This window comes from Panthera tigris, chromosome C1 (assembly GCF_018350195.1).
Source record: "Panthera tigris isolate Pti1 chromosome C1, P.tigris_Pti1_mat1.1, whole genome shotgun sequence".
NCBI classification, from domain to species: Eukaryota; Metazoa; Chordata; class Mammalia; order Carnivora; family Felidae; genus Panthera; species Panthera tigris.
In genome coordinates, this window is record NC_056667.1 from 172465668 (window position 1) to 172473749 (window position 8082).

The window sequence follows — 8082 nt, forward strand, 5'->3', positions numbered from 1 at the left end:
CTTTTGTGTATGGACTTTATATTTTCCTTCTGTGATGTTTTGTTTTTTAATCACATAAGCCAGTAATAATGCACTAAAAAGATGACGTCAAAGAGGTACATCTCTAAAAGTCTGAATTCTATAAGAGTGCTATTTATTTGAAGAAAAGTAACACAAAAGAGCAAAAGGAACTGAATGTTAAAAGACACCTATTACAGATCACAGAATCATAGACATTGAACATTTAAAATGGGTTTCAAATTCCAATAATGGCAGGGTGGCTTTTATCAGATAACAATGGTAAACGATGAACAAAGGAAAAAGGAAAAAAAAAAAAAACTTTTTGAAAACACTGAAGTTACCAAATGCTGGCAGAAAGTGAAGGGGATTTGACTCTTAAAGTGGGGAACCACCTTTTTCCTGGAAGTTACTTTCTGTTGTGTGGATAGAATGCAAGCAGAAAAGGGCCCTCTCATTTCCTGCAATTATGGTATTGCCATCATGGCTAAAAGGTGCAGGGGGAAATCCAGGAAAAGAAGGAGCCACACTTCAAATCCTTTTCCGACCCTGACTCTGACCCTGCTCTAGTGAAACTCCAAGGAGCCCAAAAGGAAACAACAAACAAAAGGTTGAAAGAGCTACACAGTTATTTTAGCTCTGTCTGCTGTAGGAGAAACAAGATTGGAGTTCATGTCTTACCCAGTGACAGGAGCTTTGAAACACCCATTCTTTTCATTGAAAACTCCTATGCCTTAGGAATAAATACTACATCCCAAGATTGATTAATTGGCCCTAGGAGGAAGAGCAAAGCCAATGGCCGACCCTAACAAAGCATAAAAATCAAGCTTCCACAAATTTGAGGTGACTCACTTGTGAGTTATTTGCTCATTTAGGCAGTTTCTTTGAGAGGAAGATAACCTATAAAGACTGCCATGTCTTATCTGCAATGTCACATGTGTGTGTAAATGAGAAGAAAGGAAAATGTACCCATGGTTTGAAGGAAAAAAAAATGGGTCGGTAGAAAGAGACCCACAAACAGTTTAGCAGACGTGACTAAATAACTATAAAAAATATGTTAAAGACTCTAGAAAAACGTGAAAGTTTATGGGCATTTCAAAATACATTTGGAAATTAACAAGAGAGATTCAAGTGGAAATCTTAGGACTAAAAAATGCAATATCTGAAATCAGAATTTCAGGGGGATTTTTTTTTTTTTTAATTTTTTTTTTTTTTTTAACATTTATTTATTTTTGAGACAGAGAGAGACAGAGCATGAACGGGGGAGGGTCAGAGAGAGAGGGAGACACAGAATCGGAAGCAGGCTCCAGGCTCTGAGCCATCAGCCCAGAGCCTGATGCGGGGCTTGAACTCACGGACCGCGAGATCGTGACCTGAGCCGAAGTCGGCCGCTCAACCGACTGAGCCACCCAGGCGCCCCCAGGGGGATTTTTTAATCAGGGGGATTAAAAGTGGACAAAAGAGAAGAAAGACTCCTTGAATTTGGAGATGAATAGGATTCATCTAAACTGAAGCACTGCAGGTGGACAGTGGGTGGGAGGAGGGATTACAAAATAAATAGCCTTCCTGATCCATGAGTCAATCTAGGCATAAAAGAAAAGGAGTCAGGAGAGCAAATGGGGTAGACTAACTTGAAACCAAAAAGCTGCTAAATTTGATGAAATGTAGCAACCTACAGTCTGGAAGCTCAATGAACCCCAAACAGTACAATCACAAAAAAACACTATGTGCATCATGGTCAGCTAAAAATCACAAGTTGGAGTGGGTTTACCTCACCCTTTTGTACTGTTAACGATGCCCAGAGTTGATTTCATGTCCAAATTTTTACTGGCAGGATTGGGGCTACAGTTTATATATTCAAACTCCTAGTTCCCTATGCTTTCTGCTGTGCCACAATGCCTAGATTACTAGTCACCATTTATAAATAGATTTGTTACTATCTAGTGAATAGGCTGAGATGCCTGCACATTAGCTGGTGCGACACCAATATTTTTCCAAGTAATATTTTTATTCACTTTCTCAACTGTTCTGAATTGCCTAGAGAGTTATATGGTTCGATTTCCTTTTGCACCCTGCTTCACTTCCCTTATCAGCCCTATTTCCTGAAAAGTAACAAATATATATTGGTGTTGTTTTAATAAAAGGAGCATTTAGATTTTGGACTTGAGCTTTACTCAGTAATTTACCTTCATGTTACTAAAAAAACAAAACAAAACCCTAATTTCTTTCAAAGTTCTGTTCCAGTTCTCAGAAATTAGGGTATCAAAATGGAATCTTTAGGGATTACTTTTTAGCCAATTTTGTAGTTAGAATATTAATTAGTTACTACAAAGTTATTCATAAAAAGTACTAAATGCTGTATATAATTATTAGTACTTAATTTGGAGAATTATGGTCTCCACCTGGGTAATAGAAATTATTCTCGATCTTGTGTAGGACACGTGTTAAATTTCCCACGAGAGATAAAAAGTTGATGGTTTATAAATTTTCTCATCTTTGAACAGTGCAAAGTTGTTTTTGAGATTAAAAGTGACACAAACACCTTCAAAATTCAGAGATATTATCACCTAATTAGAAGACAAGTAAATGAGTTTGAACTTCTCAGTGTACTTTAGTGAGGGAACGAAAGGGAAGAGTTTATTAAAGAATATGCAAATTTCCTACTTTGTAGTAATACCAATTTTGGCTTTGACTTTTTGATTTTGACTTTACCCCTGAACCAAAGCCAAGCATTTCACCACCAAGTCGTGTTAAATTACTAGCAAAAAATGAACCTTTTTTCTCAATCATCTCACAGGTACTCAGTGACTCCTAGTAACAGACATGACATAGCAGTAACTAAATTCACCTTATTCCCATTGGACAGTCCTAGTCTCTCAAGAGAACCGTAAAGCAGCTGCATGCAGTATAGCAGTGGTTCAATAACAGACCTGTGAATCTGGTTTGCACACCATGGGAGAGACGGTCTCTTCTTCTCACCTCTAATTTTCCAAATCTAGTTCTTCACCCTACCCACTCCGTATCCTCTCATTGGTCTATGCAATCTTGGTCATTGGATGAACATCAATCCTTTATCATGCCCTAGACAATAAATTAGCTTTAAATTACTGTGAAGCCCTTCTGCCATGAAGGGTAATATATACACAGCATCCAAGGATTAGGCCACGGACATCTTTCGTGGGTGGTGGGGAGGAGTGCTGCATTATGTGTACAACAGTCCACCTCTGGCCTCAAAGATTTACTTCAGTCTCACATGCAAAATACATTAAACCCATCTCAAAGTCACCCAAAGCCAAACTGGCACAGCAGCAACTCAAAGTCCCCAATCCCTCCTTAATCTCATTAGCCTGAATGTCCGGAATCTTGTCATCTAAATCATCTAAATTAGGTATGAATGAGGCTTGAGTTATGGTCCATCCTGGGATACAATTTCTCCCTATGTGTGGGCCTGTGAAACTAAGGAAATAAAGTTATCTGTTTCCAACATATCATGGTGGAACAAGCATCTAACAGAGATATTTTGGTTCAAAAAAGAAAAAAAGTAGAAGGAAAAACAAGAAGTCACTGGTCCCAAGCAACTTAAAAATCCAGCTGGGAAACTCCATTTGGTTTCAAAGTCTGTGAATAATTCTCTGTGGCTCATGGCCCCAACACCCTGAGTGGTCCTTACCATCCCCTGCCCCACCCTCCAACCACCACCATGAAATGTAGCACATGTTTGCAGCTGAGTACTGTATTGTTATCAGCCTATTTCTTCTGGGAACACTTTGTGGGCCCCATATGTTTTTTCACTCTGAACTTCAGCCCTTTTAGACAAATCTGGCAGTGCTTCTGCTGATGTAAAATTTTCAAGAACCTTGTGGATCTCCTGTGTACATCAAGAAGACTCACTCCATCATACCAGATGCTACTCTACATATCTTCGCTGAATGATCCTATCTCTATTTTTGGCTACTTTTGAGATGTTTGAGGGGATCAATGAGTCACATGCTTAATCTCTTCAAAGAAAACTTTCTGAGATACTAGCAGAAGTTTGCACAATCTCTGTGTTCTCCTTACTGCAAACTCTTTTGACAGTGAATCTCTTAATTTTTGCATCTTTTGCAATCTAGATATGTTAAGAATTTTCCAAACCATAAAGTCCTAGTTTCCTGGGTTCTCTTTTTTAAAAATGTGTACCTATTTAATGGAATTTATATAATTAAGGTCAAGGTTGGAGCGCTTTCACATAGATGGCCCGGTAATGCTCTTCAACAGGTTTGCCCCTAAAACAATGCAGGCTTTTGAAAATCTGGACCCGGTCTTTTAACAAACTCCATATCTTAAGACTTTGGTCTATATTTATCTGGCTCCATCACTTCCTACTACACATTGGGCCATCCCAGCTAGAATGGCTAATGAATTCTCTTCTACCTAGCCACCAGACTTGGGAAAACTTGTGGGTGGAGAGGGTTACCTGAAATTCCATAGATGAAATTGCCCACTCTTTGACCTACAGCAGGTAATCTACATATTCTGACTATAATCTCAGTGACTTACATGCATGTTACCTAAGGAGACCTCTAAAACTGGGATTTAGTAACTGTTTGAATCATATGATCCGCTTTGGTTAATAATCCCAAACTGTCCTTATCTCCAGGAGTGTGGATAGACCTACCTGAGTAAATGATTTTTGTTCAAAGAAATACAAATGTTAACCTTGTTCAGCCCTCTTCAACAGTTGGTCCCTTGGTTTTAAAACTCAAATGAAATGGTTCACCGTCAAATGAAGACAGCAGTATTGCAGGAATATTCATAATATAAGGAAATAGTCGATTACTAAATCTTAAAAATCGTATTTCCAAAAGTAAAAGTTCTTGCAATAATTTGTTTAAAAGGGATTCTGTCTTTTTTAACTAAAAATTTTTAAAAGTTTATTTATTTATTTTGAGAGAGAGAGAGAGAGATCACATGCATAAGTGAGCAAGAGAGGAGCAGAGAGAGAAACAGAATCTCAAGCAGGCTCCGTGCTGTCAGCATAGAGCCAGATGTAGGTCTCAAACTCATGAACTGTGAGATCATGACCTGAGCTGAAACCAAGAGTCGGATGCTTAACTGACTGAGCCACCCAGGTACCCAAGGATTCTTTCTGAATCAAGGAATTAATCCCATTTATAATTGCACCAAAAACCATAAGATACCTAGGAATAAACCTAACCAAAGAAGTAAAAGATCTGTATTCTGAAAACTGTAGAACACTTATGAAGGAAATTGAAGATGACACAAAGAAAAGGAAAGACATTCTATGCTCATGGATTGGAAGAACAAATATTGTTAAAATGTCTATACCACCCAAAGCAACCTACACGTTTAATGCAATCCCTATCAAAATATCACCAGCATTCTTCACAGAGCTAGGACAAACAATTCTAAAATTTGTATGGAACCAGAAAAGACCCTGAATAGCCAAAGCAACCTTGAAAAAGAACAGCAAACCTGTAGTCTTCCAGACTTCAAACTATTTTAAAAGTCTATAGTCATTGAGACAGTTTGGTACTGACACAAAAACAGTCACATAGAATAATGGAACAGAATGGAAAACCCAGAAATGAATCCACATCTACAACTAATCTTTGACAAAGCAGGAAAGAATATCCAATGGAAAAAAGTCTCTTCAATAAATGGTGTTGGGAAAACTGGATGGCGACATGCAGAGAAATGAAACTGAACCACTTTTTTACAACATACACAAAAATAAACTTAAAATGGAGGAAACACTGAAATGTGAGACAGGAAACCATCAAAATTCCTAGAGGAGAACACAGAAACAACTTATTCGACCTTGGCTGTAGCAACTTCTTACTAGACACGTCTAGTAAACACAAGCAAACATGAACTATTGGGACTTCATCAAAATAAAAAGCTTCTGCACAGCAAAGGAAACAATCAACAAAACTAAAAAACACCTTAGGGAACAGGAGAAGATATTTGTAAATGACATATCAGATAAGGGGTTAGTATCCAGAATTTATAAAGAACTTCTCAAACTCAACACCAAAAAAATAATCCAGTTAAGAAGAAATGGACAGAAGGCATAAACAGACATTTCTCCAAAGCAAACATACAAAAGGCCAACAGACATATGAAAAAATGCTCAACTTCACTCAATATCAGGGAAATACAAATCAAAACCACAATGAGATACCATTTCACACCCATCAGAATGACTAAAATTAACAACTCAGGAAACAACAGATGTTGGTGAGGATGAGAAGAAAGGGGAACACTCTTACAATGTTGATAGAAATGCAAACTGGTACAGCCACTCTGGAAAAACAATATGGAGGTTCCTCAGAAAGTTGAAACTAGAACTACCCTATGATCCAGCAATTGTACTAGTAGGCATTTATCTAAAGGATACAAAAATACTGATTTGAAGGGGCATATACACCCTAACGTATATAGCCACACTATTAACAACAGCCAAATTATGGAAAGAGCCCAAATGTTCATATATATATATATATATATATATATATATATATATATATAACTCAGCCATCAAAAACAATGAAATCTTGCCTTTTACAGTGATGTGGATGGAACTAGAGTGCATTATGCTAAATGAAATAAGTCAGAGAAAGACAAATACCATATGATTTCACTCCTATGTGGAATTTAAGAAACACAAGACATGAACATAGGGGAAGGGAAGGAAAATTAAAATAAGATAAAAACAGAGAGGAAGGCAAGCCATGAGAGACTCATAACTACAGAGAACAAACTGAGGGTTGCTGGAGAGGAGGTGGATGGGGGCTAAAATGGGTGATGGGCATTAAGAAGGGCACTTGTTGGGATGAGCACTGGGTGTTATATATAAGTGATGAATCACTAAATTCTGCTCCTGAAACCAGTACTACACTATATGTTAACTAACTTGAACTTAAATAAAACCTTGGAAGAAAAAAAAAATAAGCAAAATATTCTGTCTTCTCCCTCACATAGTTCATTCTGGCTATTCCTTTGTCTTGGCTGTGTCATGCGTGGGGGGGGGGTCTCTGAAGACACCATGTACAGAGGTTGCCAGTGACAGTTCATTAGTGCATCATACAGCTCCTTCCTCTGCTCCATGAACTCCTTGTTGGCCTTAGTCACATCCAGCTATGGCGAGGGATCATTCAGTGCACTATCTCCAACTTCTTCATAGGTCTGTGTGGTGCTCTGGGTGTAGCCATATTGGGAGTAACTATAGCTGTTGCTGCCTGTGTTCTCTGGTCATAGCTCCACTAGGCATGGTAATTCTGGTACTGCTAGTAACACTGGCTGTAGCTATGAAGACACATCTGATTATATTCCACTGGCTTCATATGGCTCACTTTAGCCATTGCCATGCTCAAAAGCACTGGTTTAGACCCCAGTCTCACTGCTCCCTGGCATTCTATCAGGGTTTGCTTCTGTTCCAGTTCATCTGTGAATTCCATAAAACCAAAACCCTTAGTCACACCTGCCTGCCTGGTCCAAAACCACCTTGCCTCCTCAACAGGAGGGGCAGATGTTGACAGTCAACCATATACATACAACTTGCCAAAATCAACATCTGGAGTCAGCCCTCCCCCCTCAAAAAAGGGAGTACTCAGGGCTATTATCTGGTTATTTCCCATAAGTGGCATAGTTTAGTTTAAAACGTTTTGCAAGTGTGGCTCCTGGAGAAGTATCCCATTAAGTTTATGCAAACCCTTAGCTGTGGCCAAATCTGTGCTTTCTACAGAGAAGTAACCAGCTGGGATACCAGTGAGGGCCATCTACTTTGTTCTTATTTTTCAAGATTGTTTTGGCTATATGCGGTCCCATGCAATTTCATATGAATTTTAGAATCAGTGTGTCAATTTCTACAAAGAAGTCATCTGTGCTGACACTTCAGAGCCTGGAGCCTGCTTCAGATTCTGTGTCTCCCTCTCTGCCCTTCTCTCTCTCTGTCTCTCTCTCAAAAATAAATAAACATTCAAAAATATATTTTTTTAATTATGGTGTAATTAACATTTAACATTATATTAGTTTCAGGTGTAAAATATAATGATTGGATATTTGTATATATTGCAAAATGAT

At 38.3% G+C, this 8082-nt stretch overlaps 1 pseudogene; it reads right to left on the reverse strand.

The window, feature by feature from the left end:
* Window positions 1–3227: 3227 nt before the first annotated feature.
* Window positions 3228–7778, reverse strand: LOC102963288 (annotated as a pseudogene).
* Window positions 7779–8082: the final 304 nt, after the last annotated feature.